Source organism: Manis javanica, chromosome 12 (assembly GCF_040802235.1).
Source record: "Manis javanica isolate MJ-LG chromosome 12, MJ_LKY, whole genome shotgun sequence".
NCBI lineage: Eukaryota > Metazoa > Chordata > Mammalia > Pholidota > Manidae > Manis > Manis javanica.
This window is the reverse complement of record NC_133167.1, coordinates 37391885-37406720: the sequence shown is the minus strand read 5'-3', so window position 1 is coordinate 37406720 and position 14836 is coordinate 37391885. Positions and strand designations below refer to the sequence as shown.

Genomic DNA, 14836 nt, shown 5'->3' with positions numbered 1-14836 from the left:
ACAAAAAAAAGCATGTCTGTTTTGTAGAAAATAATTGGAAGAGAAAAAGATAGAGATGGAAATGAACCAAGTGTTCAAAACTGATAAGGCTCAGTGGGAAACACAATGACAATCATAAAGAACAAAGAAAGTAAATGAGCTCTTTTAATATGTGAGGCATATATAGATTGCCTGTGAATTACTTAAGAATGAAGTTGAGGAGGTTAAATCATGCTAAACCTGATACACAGAGAACTTAAATTAATCACTGACTTTATTATTCATTTGAGAAAAATAAAGAATCCTGCAATTAAGTTTTCTTTTTGCCATAACACCATATAATATATGACTCTATGAGAGAGAATGTGGGTACACAGACATTCATTCTTGCACAGTCAAAACTGCTATAGCATGCTTGGCTAATTTCATTTTGTCAACCATTGATATTACTTGAAACCACAGAAATTCTTAATATTCCTAGGCAATTTAATAAAATATTGGCTTTTTAAATCTATGGAAATAACAAAATATTTTGGTAATGTAATTCCTTTCAAAATGATGCATTAAAACTGTTACAGAAATATGAAAATGCAAAATGCCCTCATTTACAAATATCTTAATGCATTTGTTTCCCACAGTATCTGAATTGCAATTAGATAACAGTATTATCCAGCGTTCCCCTTGACTGCACAGTATAGATGGAGCAAGAAGTGTCCAGTCATTTCTCTTGCCTTCCCAGATAACTTTAAGCACAGTGTTTTATTTTGAAGCCAGACAAATGTGGCTAAGGCAACATTTGATTTGATTACTCAAAATTGAAATAATATGAATTCTTGGGACTTAGCATTATATTTGATGACACTGGGGGGCAGTTGTCAAAGTTTTGATTATAGTTTGAAATGGCCATGTTCATGCTGAAGTTAGGTTCTAGGCAGAGGAACTGCAAATTGCTCCACAATATATTTATTCTCAGACATTTACAGCTGTAAATAGAACTTTTATTCATTTGAACATAAATTCATTTTTGCCATTGTGGCCATTATATTCTTCTTAATCATGGATCAAATAATTATATATTGATTATGAATAATATTTAGTACCTGTTATGGATTGAATTATGTTCCTCCAAAATGTGTATTTGGAACCCTAACCCTCAATATGACTGTATTTGGAGGTTGGGCCTTTAAAGAGGTAATTATGATTCAATGAAGTCTTAAGGGTGATACCCTAAACCTATGTGACTGATGTCCTTATAAGAAGAGGAAGCAATACCAGGGATGCACACACACACAGAAAAGGCCATATGAAGACACAGTGAAACTGGCATCATGCAACCAAGGAGAGGGGCAGGAGAAACCAGATCTACTGATACTTTGATCTTGAAATTCCTGGCTCCAGAACTGGGAGAAAATGTCATCTCTATTGTTTACAGCTTTATTTTGTGGTATTTTGTTAGTGAAGCCCTAGTAAACTAACACAATACTACCTATAGGCCCTTTTATCTGGATTAAATTATTTTAATCTTCACTACATCCATATCAATGGTTGTACTAAAATTAAGTATCGCTATTGTTATAGATAGAAGACAGAGAAGTAAATCTCCCTGGTACACACAGCTAAAAAAATGACTTACCTAGTATTTGAATGCAGATAGATTCCAGACTCTTGTGATTACCATTTGACTATGTCATCTCTATTGATCTAGCTATCTAGCTATCTGTGTATGTTCCTATTAATCTAATATCCATTATTTCATCCATCCATTCATTAATTTACTTAATCACTTATTTTTATCTGAATATTGAAATTATTTCTAGCCTTTGTTTGAGATTTGTACTTTGAAACTGCATTCCATGTTAAATAGGATTCAGTAACGCATTTTTAGAAAAAGAATTATGACAAATTCTTATTAAAAAGTTAGTTGAAATATTTTATCCTTATGTGATTTGAAGCATATTAATTGAAAAATCCTGAAAATATGCATTCAACAAGGATTAACAGTGGTGTTCCCAGTTATCCAAGGGATGTGAAATTCTGAAAAACAGCTACTCCAGTGAATGTTTACATAACAATTCACAGTTACCACCCCAGTGGGTTCAACTTCTGAGGGCTTTCTGAAATTATTTAGAGTCCTTTTTGATAACCACTGCTCCAAATATTCTGTCATCCCATATACTTGTATCACTCCATTGAAACTTGATGAAGAATCATCTAGACAAGTTTGTACTTGTTTAATATCCCTTGATTCCTTAAAACGGATGGCATCTTTTGGCCACTTTTAAATATGTCTTCAAAATAACCATTTTAAGTTTCAATCTATGTACATTTTCAATATGCAGTTTGAATATTAGAATTCACCATTAGGTTGTAAAATAGTTGGACAATACAAAGGGAATATTGTGTAGGATTCTCTAAGCATTGTGACTGTTCTGAACATTTTAAACATGACTAAATTTGAATAAAACAGTAAATTTGGATCTAGACATATAAATTGGCTGTTCATCTCTAAAGCAGTAAACATGTATTAACTTAGATTCTGCATTTTACACACATTCATACAATGTGTAAATTAATTATAAATCTGTTAAGCTTAAATGAATCAAGAAAACATGTTAAAATAAAAATACTTTTAATATTTTCCACTAAAAGAACCAAATGGCCATATTTTATTTTGGTATATTCTTTAGGGGAAAAAAAAGGAGTTTTTTTGCTTGGATAGTAAGACAATGGTATGCATGTAAGTCACTAAATGTAGGAAGTTAGTCCTGACAAATTTGGGGCAACAAAAAAGGAATATAGTAAAAAGTAATGGTGACAATAGACAGATAAGTCTTTATTGAAAACTTTATTTTTATGATTTATATGTTAACCAAAGCTCTAAATACTGTAGGAGAGTAGCTGAAGTTCTTGAAAGTATAAGAGAAATGAGGATCATGAAATTAATTCAGAGCAAGTATCTTTTTCAAATGTGGTCATAAATAGTGCATTGAGTTTGCAGAGGTGGTAACTCAGGTAGATACTCAAGCTCAAGGAGTCAAAGTAATGACCTAAAATCTGACAGCTGAGTCCTGCAAAAACTGTTCCGTACTCCAGAACACCAGAAAGATGGTAGAGGATTTCAGTTTTCTAAAATCAGAAACAAGCTGAAATATGGAAAGCTTGGTGTCAGAAGAAATAAAAATCCTCAATTAGGTGACAGCAATGAAAAAGCAGAAATTCACGATCTTGCATAATTAAAACAACAATTAGAAATACTGATGTGAACATACTGTGATGCCAGGACATACTGGCCCTCTGGGCACGTGTATACTTTTTGTCACACCATTTTCTCTAGTCCTTGCCATTTGTGTCATTCTAATATACATATATTAAAAATAATGCATGTTACTGGATAATGCCATTATACACAGAATGCAAGACTTTAGCCCACTGAAAATATCTTCTATTTTTTAGCCACATTTTTGGGTTACATGTGCTTATTAACATGTTCATCTTCCTCTTTGCACATACCTTCCTCACATTTTGTTTTCCGCTACTGGAGGAGTTTCTTAAAGGCAATACATTCCAACTACATCTTCTCCTGCTGCTCTTTCCCGGTGTTGCTGAATCTGCTCATCTTCTATGTCCAGATAGTGCTGAAATTCTTAATTCCTTTTGTCAGTTTTTCACTGTTTCACGTTAGCATCTATTTTCTACTTTTCATAATCCAAGATTAATACCTTTATTCTCTTTCCATGTCTTACTCCCCAACATGTAAGAGGTTAAATGAGTAACCTTTAACTTTTATTTTTTAATTTTAACATGATTTCAACACAGAAAGTTCCAAGAATAGTATAAGAATTGTCATGTACTATTCACCCTAACCCCAAACTCCATTTGAAAGTAAGTTACTGATATTATATCCTTTCCTCTGTATCTTCTTCACTGAATATAGCACACTCAGTGGCATTAGGAAATAAACACTGATACAGTATTACCTAATTTAAAGACATCATTCAGGTTTAGTAATTGTCACAATAATGCCATTTATATCAAAAGAAACTCCTGGATCATGCAGTGCATTCTTTTGGGTCTCTTATATTTTGGGATATTAACATTTTTTGACAGAGCAGTAATTTTCATAAACTGCATCTCTCTTTGGTTGTTTGATGTGTCCAGATTCAGGTTATGGTGTTTTGTTAGGAACACAGCAGAAGCAGTGGTGTGCTACTCTCAGTGCCTATGTCACTCATCATAGAGTGTTGATATGTTTGATTACTGGTCATGTTAACTTGATACTTTATTAAGTTGCTGTTGCCAAATTTTTCCACTATTTTATGTAGAGTTCTTTTGAGATAATAAAAATATTTTCTGACACCTCAAAATGTCACTCACTACTTTTAGTATCCATCTATAAGTTTGCCTGAGTAACTTTTGTTATTTGCCAAATGGTGATTTTTTGGATCTCTTCCTTCCTTCCATATATATTAGTTGATCCTGTACTGCAAGAAGGGGTTGTCATATAAATACAGACATATAGATTAATTAAAATGATATAACAGTAGCTTAACTTAATCCTTTACTATCTTTATTTAATTTGATGCTGAATTGCAACATATTTGGTCCTGGGAGTTCCTTCAAGTTGGTTTCTGTGTCCTCCTCATGTGTCTCATTTATGAGTACTTCTTACAGTCAGAAACAACAAGATTGTCCAGGTTCACCCTTTATTTTTCCTGTTTGAGTCTAGAGCCAGGCATTTCTCCAAAAAGTCCTGGTTCCTATTAGTGCAGAATTAGTATTTAGAAGCCATGCTTGGCTCTCAGTCTGTGACTATTACATTGTCATTGCTTCTAGAGCCCCTCAAAGGACAGAATCAGGAACTAAGACCTCATGAATGGTTTATTCTTCAGCGAATCTGAATGGATTTTCTTTTCAGTCTTCTACTTCAACTACTTTTCCTTGGGTATCTTTTACTTCTTTATTTCATTTCCATTCTTTTCTGAATATTCCCACTTTTCTTTAAGGCCCTATTAAAAGTTTTCACTCCACTCTTTTCTGCCATGATATTTTGTCTTCATTCCTGATGCAGATAAGATGAAGTAAACCTGAATACCCAGGTATATTTGTGGATATTTAGGTATTCGAAAGCTTAGAGTATGAATAAATTACATTATTCCTGCATGAATGATAGGGGATGGGTTTAAACCCAAGTGTTGTGACATACAGTTAAGCATTTTCTTAGTCTGTTAAATAAAAAAATTCAGTGTTGAGGAGGAAGAAGTTTCCTCTACCCTTGAGGGTCTTTTAGCTTGTCTAATTGACATGAGACAGATGAACAGGAGAAAAAAACAGTTTAATTATATACCTACACAGAATCCATAGATGTAGATTCCAAAGACAGCAGGGAAAATGAGGTATATGTGCCATTCTGAACCAAGAAGATAGGGGTAGGAGTCTGAGACTTCAAAGGAAAAGGAAACATTTCGTAGGAATATGAAAGAGTAAATGTTTGAATAAACAATTGTTTGCTGGGCCACACAGAAACAATGGGACACGAAGAGGCATTTTAACAGACTTTGCCATATGCGTCCCTGTCTGTCACCCCTAGGTTTTATTATGATATACTTATCTATGGTGAAAGCTCTCTTCCTGGAGTGGGTCTTCTATGTAAATTTTTTTTATTCAGTTGAAGTGATGGGAGGTCAGAGTTGATTATTTTCAACTCTGAAGTAATCTGCATGTCACAGTGGCCCATCTTGGGTCAGCCTGCTCTTTGGACCCTACACCAGTTACTGTTAAGGGTGAAATAACAAAAAGTTGCTGGAGTTCTAAATTCCAGTGCCTGTGAATGTGGCCTTATTTAGAAATAGGGCCTTTGCAGATGATCAAGATGAGTTAATTAGGGAGAGCTCTAATCCAATATGACTGTGGTCTTTAAAAAAGCAGGAGATTCGGACATAGACACACACAGAACTCCATGTGAAAGTGAAAGCAGAGGTCAGGGTGGTGTACGCAGAGCCAAGGAACAGCAGAGTGCCTCCAGGCCACCAGAAACTAGGAGAATAACATGGAGCAGATTCTTCCTTATAGCCCTCAGTGAAAACTACCCCTGTGGACACTTTGATCTTGGACTTCTAGCCTCCAGAAGTGTGAGATAATTTTCTGTTATTTAAGCCACACAGTTTCTGATACTCTGTTATGGCAGCACAGCATACTAAAAGAACCATAAAAGTAGGGTGTTATCAAATTCCACATTATGCTACATATCTGTATAGATCATTAATAGTGTTAGATTTTTCCTTTCTACTTAACTCATTTGAGAGAGTAGAAAAACCAGATGTAATTCATTATGCACTTAATGGTCCAAGCATGTAAAATATCAACCATTAGTACCAGGCATTAGAATAAAAACTAAGTACATCATAAACTAAGAGATTAGAATAGTAGGTCATTATGAGAAAGCAGAACATACTGTGCTTGAGTAAAAATATCTATCTCTGGATTGAACAATTTCTGTTAAGCAAAAAAGAAGGTTTTTAATGACATGATGTAAATGCCTGTCAAACTAATGGGAAAACCTTGGCAAGCAGAGGGTTTAGAGAGAAGTTGCACACCTTGATTATTTTGAAGGTAAGTGTTTCTAAATTTGTATTAGAATTTAATTTGGCTTAATTAAATGAAAGGACTCTTGGCTCTCTGGGCATTCAGGTGGGAATCAATGCAAATTGTTTATCTTTTGATTCTTCACATAAAATTTTCATGGTGAGGTTGCATCTATATTTTAAAGATGAACACTAAAAGTGGAAACCGCTGTATTGTAAAAAGGGGGAATAAAATATTCTTTAAATCCTTAGGGAATTTCTTTCATTTTATTTTTTTCACAGTTTTAATAAAAGGTAACGCCTTTGACTTCCAGAATTTTAATCAAAGCTTTTATGTTGAAAATAAGGAAACTTTTATTAAGTTCACTTGCAGAAACTAACCATTATAAATTTATTGGGACCCCAGAAACCTAAAGTACCAATGGATTTTGCTGAAAAACTACCAAGGAATGGATTCTGAAGAGATGTAATACATTTATTCACAAAAACTTCTCTCAGCATCATTCTTAGTCATTTCACTCTGACAAAAATAAGGCTTAGAAGGATTTAATATTTTCATAAGGAAATTCAACCTAAAATTATTATGGCATTATATGACATCTTTAGGAGTATATGTAGTAATTGTTAATGTATGTAAAATGCTTCAGTGAACTGTGAAGCGGTTTATAAATATGAGCTGTGTAATTATTTTAGCTAAACTGAGTACCTTCAATTAAACTCTCACAATGTCACCTATGAACAACTGTGCCTGGGTATTTTCTGGTATATTAAGTGATTTACAGACTATGAAATATATGATTTCCTTTTAGACCTTGTGCTTCCCTGTCTTCTATTCCCTTACTCAAGACTAAACTTTTCTTTTTCTTAATTACCTGCCAGATATCTATTTTTCCATTGTTATGCAGCTCAAATTTTACTCCTTTTCGAAGATTTTCTGGTTGTTTCCTCTCCTGCCTCCCCAAGCAGAGCTAAGTAGTAAATCTGCTGAGTGCTTAATACATCCTGCCTGTACCTTACTTGTAATGTTCATGTTGTAACCAGCTAAAAACATGTCTTTCTCCATCAGTGAATGTGTTATTTTAGGATAAGGAAATTTTATTCTAGTTATCTTTTTATTCTTAAGTTATGTCATAGCAGGACACAAGAGTCTATAGAAGAATGTTAATTAGCTAAGTCATGTTTTTGTTATGTATTAGCCAAAGGTCATAGGTCATTGTACATACCTCACCCGTCCTTCAGTTTTATAATTCCTCATAGCTAGATCATTTATATGTCTTGGATTTCCTAGGACACCCATGGTTTATGCTTTTTTTCCTAGCATCCTGTCTGGCTTAAAGCTTTTACAAGAAGATTTGTCATTTTTTAAATGACTTTCTATTGTTAATGGTTACTTTAAAGTAAGTTGGATAGATTGGATAAGGCTTCAATTAGTATTTCCAGTCTTAGCCATGATTTCATTCAATTCAAGGCATTGTCTTACCTAGGAGTGTGTGAGATGTCGTGCAGTGAATAATGTTCTCACTTTAACTAATTATTTCATCTGAAAGATGGGCAGCAATAACTCATTTCTCTCTTCCCATCTTTTAAAACAAAACAACCAAACATCCCTTCAGGACCAACATGCTAATAAAACGTTTTGTGTCCTAACAGATGCATGTAGAGAGCTAACTCTCCCTGGTGTGTGCAGAGTGGGCATGTCGTTGGCGCAGTTCTGCTGCTGGCCCCTGGGTTTACCAGTAAGGTTCAGTCGGCTGTGTTGTGGCCTTTCATGGCTAGTGCTTTATTAATTGAAAAGTCCCCTGTTAGAGGTGACTTCTGATTAGGTTTGATGGGAGTGGCTTAAACAATATTCCAGGTCTTGATTTCTCTCTGACCTTATCTTGGCTTTGTTTTGAGTAAACTGGAACAATTACCTTCAGACTCGCCTTCTGGTAGCAAGATGGCTGCAGCTCCTAATTCCTAGTTGAGGAGAAAAAGAAACATTTCCTATAAATCCCCCGAATTTCTGAGATTCTCTCTGAATAGACAGGCCCTTCACCATTCAGTATACTCTTTGGTTCGGTCATGCATGCCCCTCCTCTGCGAGAATCCAGAGGCAAATTCCCGGGAGACTTCATAAACTGACCTCGAATAATATCTAGAGGAAGGATGGATATACAGTAGCAAAAATTTCTACAACATTGAGACTCTGAAATATACTAGATATTCTATAATTATTCATTTTGTTCATAATCAAGGCAAACTATGTAGGCCTGTTCTCAAAAACCCCCCAAAATTAGTTTTAATCTTTCTCACTGAGCTAGTTATATAGGCCAAATTTTCAGAACAGCTTAATTCAAGATCTAATACTGGGCTTGTCCTATTCATTAGATCTAACACCCAACCATTCATAATGCCTTCTGGGGTTCCACAGGCATTATTTTTGGTTAAAAATAACAATGGACCTCTATGGACATTTGGGAAAAGAATACTGTGTTAACCTGATATTGGAAAGTTTAAAAAAAGAACTTTTGCATATTTCATAATCTTTTAAATAAATATTACATATTGAGAGATGAGGATTTGTTGGAGCACGGGAAATGAAAATTCTAAATTATTAAGCAATATCTTACTTTACCCACAAATGACAGTTAAATGGCTGAAAAAACAAAATGGAAGAAGCTTTTCAACAGTGTTTGTGTTTTTCTGCAGAAAGATTTAATTGAGAATGATAACCTCAGTATGATGGTTGGCTGACCCCTAACTCAAGGCCTGACTTCATTTGAAGTTACAGAAAATAAGAGAGATCAGTGGGAAGCAATGAGAAAATGCTACTCGTTATCATTCTATGGTTTCCTTTTTATATACTTTTTTTAATCTTTGGAGAAACATTTGTAATCCTGCTGCCTGTACAAGTGATATTTGAATGTAGTCTGCAAAAGTTTCAAAGTTGGTAACTCATAAAATATTCCTGAGGTTGGCAAGTTTCAAGAGATGAAAAGCCCACACATTTCTAATGAGTAACTAAAAAGGAACTGGTGTAGCGGGACAAGCACAGCAGCTTAAACTCCCATGCTGGATATCGGACTGCAGTTTGAATTCTTACTATGGCCCCACAAGATAACATCCCCACTATGGTTAGCCTTCATTCATGTGTTTAAGCTTAATTGACCTTACTACAAATAATTGAAAATGTGAATAAAACAGTTCTGTTCCTTCTTCCTTTTTTTCTTAAAAGAAGATTAAAATTTTACTATGAAGAGGATGTTCACATTTATATTTAGCTTATTTTGCTCTAGCTTGAAAAGCAGGTCTCCAGTCTCTGCCAGTACTTGTAACCAGGGAGAATGATTACCACATGCAGGTGGCACTGATTGGTTGGAATGGAGAGCTGCACAGATTGACTTGGAGGCCTAAACCCATCTCTGTTCTCTAATCTCAGTTTTCTCTGCCAAATGTCTTTAGAGAGCAGTCATATCTGTTTTGACTGACAGCATAGCTAACAAGTAGGATGAGTGTCAATATATCATTGGTTTGTGTGTGAGGGGCGTTTTATATATATATACACAAAATAAACATTTTATGTAAGTCTTGTCTCTACAAAATATATATTTTAAAATTTGTTATAAACACATTTTATCCAACTAAATGGACCTGCTGTTGAGAATTGTGTTTTCTATTCTTAATTTTCCAAAATACTTTTTAGTAGTGTCTTAAGTAAGGAAAGAATGTATTTGGAAAAACAAGTAAAAATCTCCTATCTAATGAATAGGCACTGAGATTTATGGCATAAGGCTTTAAAAATATTTTAAATAACTATAAATCCTTGCATATGTATATAAAAGCCTTATTAAGTTGGTTGTGTCTTCATTTACAAACATAAAAAGCTCTCAACATGTCTTTTTATAAATAATCTTTAAGATTAGCTGATGGTTTTGTTTTGCTTTTGAAAATGTATCAACTGAACTACCATGGCTAGAAAACACTTCTTTCCTGCTCCACACCTTGTACAGTTCTTACTTCTCCTGATGAAACCGTTGCTAAATATTATAGATGAGGCCTTGGGATGTATCTTTTGTAAAAAAGTCGAACACAGATCAGCAAACTAAGTCTCAAAAAAAAAAAAGAGTTTGTCTTTACATCATAAGGTCACAATGTATGTTTTAACTTGAAATAAAAATGTTAAGATGTGTACATTTTTTGTTTGTTTATGCTTTTTGCTTTAATCTGCTTTTTCAATTAACTAACCAAATAATTGTCTCAAACAAGTAAGATGAGGTGTTTCCTACTATAGAACTGGTATGAATCAACATAAAATATAGATCTTTTAAAATATAACATAGTGCTGGCACTGAGAATTAAATTTATGTATTTAATATATATATTTCTATATTTCAGGAATTCCTCTAACTAAGAAATGAAATATGAAGAAAATCCTAAAATGCAAATAATGAAGGCAGAAGAGACTATATTTGCAAAAATTTTAAAGGGATATTAAAGCCTCTACCTGTAACTGTCCATTACATCAATGTTAACTATCCTCCCCAGAATTTGACTGACAAAAATTCTATTATTAATTCCATTGTTTAAAAATCTTTCCCATATAAATGAAGAATAAATGAATCAGAACTTTGGGTTGGTGAACAAATGGAAGTGCTGGGAGCGTAGTGTACCCAGAAGGGCATAGAAGCTCCACACCCCACCTTTCCATACCCTGCTGTATGCATGACTTCCCTTTGTCTTTTCTTGAATTGTGTATTTGAGAAGGCATGTTGGTTTGCATGTGGGAATCCCAAAAGAGACCTCAGATCTCACCATTATTATACTCCATGGCTCTACTTTCCAGTCCATCGTGAATGGATGTCAGGAAATTTGTATTTAAGATACTAAAGTTGTCTTCTGTGGAGGAGCTGAAACATGAGCTGGGCTACCTACCATGTCAGGAACATGCATTTTAGAACCAATTTTGGATCAGATCTCAAGCTGGAATATTCTTTGAGCAGCATTAACAGATCAGCATATCCAATTTCCCATGGGAATTACTGCAGAGAATTTTGCTGCAAAGCATACAGTAAGCAGAGAAGAATGTAACAAGTATATCCCTTAGTCACAGCAGAGGTGGGAAGCTGCTAATGGTGCAGGTTACTTTAATAATCAAATGGTACTGCAGAGGTGAAGACAAGGAAAGGAAAACCATGAGCATGCTCAGTACCAACCAAATCTGGAGCAGTTCTATAAACTTACTCTAGTCCAGTATTCAATAAGGAAGGGACTTTCACAGGAGAGAAAGCACCAGGAGTATCTGAGGCTTTTATTGCTTGGGAGGATTCTGTTAAAAAATATATATAATTTCATTCCACTGGCAAGAATTGTGAGCTGTTTTGTGTCTGGATATGGTCCCTCCATCATGGATCCTGGTCTTGTCCCTGCTATCAGTGCGGCATGAAGAAAACAAGACTGACTCTTAAGGGCATGGATTTGGTAGGGGTGAATGAAGTTTCTGCTTCCCAGTACCAGACAGTTGAGAAGAGCTGGATTTCAGCCCAAGTAAAACCAATGTGGATGGCAGAGACATTGCTTTGAGTCAGCCATTGGGAGGATCTGGATTAAGAATTATTGCACATGTGTTGTGTGAATTAAGATATAGAGTTGGAAAATATGTTGTTAAGTCAACTACCATTGAGGGTGACCAAGATCTCATTCTCATCACCCAGAACACATCAAGGGGAGAGTAAGGATCTCACTGTTCCACTCTGTTACTTTATTTGGCCAGACCACATTAAAACAGGTACAGATGTATTTATCATGAATAAAAGCTCAGGCCAGAAATAAATTATCTCAGATTTGCACCAGTCAAATATGTATTTCTGAACTAAAATCTACTTATAGGCAGTCTTAAAAGAAGTTGTATCCTAGTCTATAACTACCACCCATGCTTTAGGTAATACAATAGGAGGGAAGTTGTACATGTGGTTCATTAATTAAAGTATAAAGCTGGAAAATATACTGTTAGATCAACTTGTAATGAAGGGGACCAAGATATCATTGTCATCATTTGGAGTGCTCCTTTTTGCTGCAAACAAGATTAAGCCCATGTGTGTTTCTGGTGGTCTTTGGCTGTTGGGTGCTAACACAAAAAAGAGAAAATAGACTGCAAGTGTTTAAAGACATGATTGGAACGGTGAGACATATTACCAAAATTCTAGAGGAACACTGTGCAGGAACATGGAAATAATAGGCAGTGAAGATAACATTTCTCTGCTCTTAGAATTTTATATAGCACCACACTAGATAGTATTGTGACTTATTGATTAAATTATCCAGTTCAATAAAAGTATGGTGAGTGGATAAAGGAAAGCTGTTTCTGCTTGCTCTGCTTAAATTACAATTAAGTTTCCAGCTGGAGATCTCCAAAACATAGTAGAACCCTTGCAGGGATGGTTGTTTGCCTTGTTCTATTTTGGGATTGTTTAGCAATATCACCTTATAGCAACAGCTGTTCAGAGCGCTGGGATTGGTATGAATTTTTCTTCTACTGCTGGCAAGTTGAAAAGCTGTAAAATATTTTCAGTTCATTCCAGGTTCAGGTATCCCTAGGAGCAATTGTCTTCATGCAATCAGAGGTAAGATGCTAAGGCTGTAAAACAGAGATTTAGAAACTAAATGCAAACTGCTGATGGTTGGAAGCTCCAACTGGGACTTTATGGCCTAACACCAGACATTCTAAGATCAGTAGCTAAATTAGTCAGAGTAAACATCCTGAGGTGCAAAACTAGTGCCAGATCACTGAGCTAACAATAAGATGGGTGCGTTGGCAGTGGGGCTGAGGAAAGACCTAAATCAATATAGATAAATTCACTATCAGTTTCTATATTGAAGGGCACAATTTGAAAACAAAACAAAACAAAAGTCTATCAGGAAAACATTCAGCTATAAAGATATGTTATGGAATTTTTGGAAGATTTATGCTCTTGATTAGGAAATTAATAGTTATATTGGGATTTATATATTATGTAAATTGAGTGCTAATATAAGAACCTCATGAAAATCATTGTTAAGATAAAGTGATCTTAATTTAATCAGCATGCAAAGAAAATTTGGATCTTCTGTGGCATTATTTATTAAAATGAGCATTTATCAGTACATATTTGCCCATCTCCTTTTTCTTTTCTTTTTATGATACTGTTTTCTTTCTAAACCGTCACTTTTTAAAATGTTTTCTGTTATAATATGCATACCAAAAATTTCAAAACCATAATTTTACAGTTGATGACTTTTCCCAAACTGACCTGAATAACCAGTTTTCAATCAAAAGACATTACCAGCACCACAGCTAACCAAATAGTGACTATTTTAGTGTTCATAATCCAGTTACATTTTTTTAAAAGAAATGTCACCTCTTTCAAGAGATGGACAACTATAAGTGATGGTGGTGGTGTTAATTGTGTTAGCAGTAGTGGTGTAGTACGTAAGATCTCTGCTGACTGATCACATGTATTTAAAGAGTATTGGCTCTTTAAATTGTCAAATTATTCAAAGACCTCTGTTCTCATAAAATAAACATTTAAAAAAAGTTGTTTTACCTTTCAACACTTTAAACATTTTGCATCCTAATGAATCATTTACATCTTCTTAGGTATAACTATATCAAACTTTTTTTCTATTTACTAAAACCAATTATGTTTTATGCTATTTAATGTAACAACTCACTTCATTGTTTCCTGGATATCTGGGACTGAATATTTGTAGATGACTTTCATTTCCCTCATAATTGCCAGTACTTCTTTGTCTTCTACTGTCTCTCATTTCTCCCATTATATTCACATATTTGCTTCTTTTTCTCTCACTATTTTCAGAAATTTAGTGCCCATAGGAAAGGCATTTTTAACTTTCCTTACTAATTTCCTTTATTAATTTTGTTTTGAGAGAACTGACTGTTCATTTCATTTGAATCAAAATTAGCACCATTTTAATACACTTAATAACATTAAGGACTATTTCTCTTTGATTAGAATAAGTTCCCACTGCAGATCATCTTTATCAAAACTATACGACCTGGAAAAACGTTTGCTTGTCATGTCTCTTGTGTAACTTGGCATAGTTACTCAGTCTTTCTTAGTCTTTCTGATACTGATTTTTTTGTGTATGTGTGTGAAGCAAAGATCAGTTGTTTTGTAGAATATCCCTCAATATGTATTTATCTTTAAATTTTCATATTAGGTTCACCTTATATATTTCTGGCAGGAATGCTCTAGGAATGATTTTTTTTTAATTGTCAGCAGAAGAATATTAGCCCA

General features: G+C 34.4%; 1 pseudogene; it reads left to right on the top strand.

Moving 5' to 3' along the window:
• Positions 1 to 11298: 11298 nt before the first annotated feature.
• LOC108410182 (3-ketoacyl-CoA thiolase, mitochondrial pseudogene) lies at positions 11299 to 13618 on the top strand (annotated as a pseudogene).
• The last annotated feature ends 1218 nt before the right edge of the window (positions 13619 to 14836 follow it).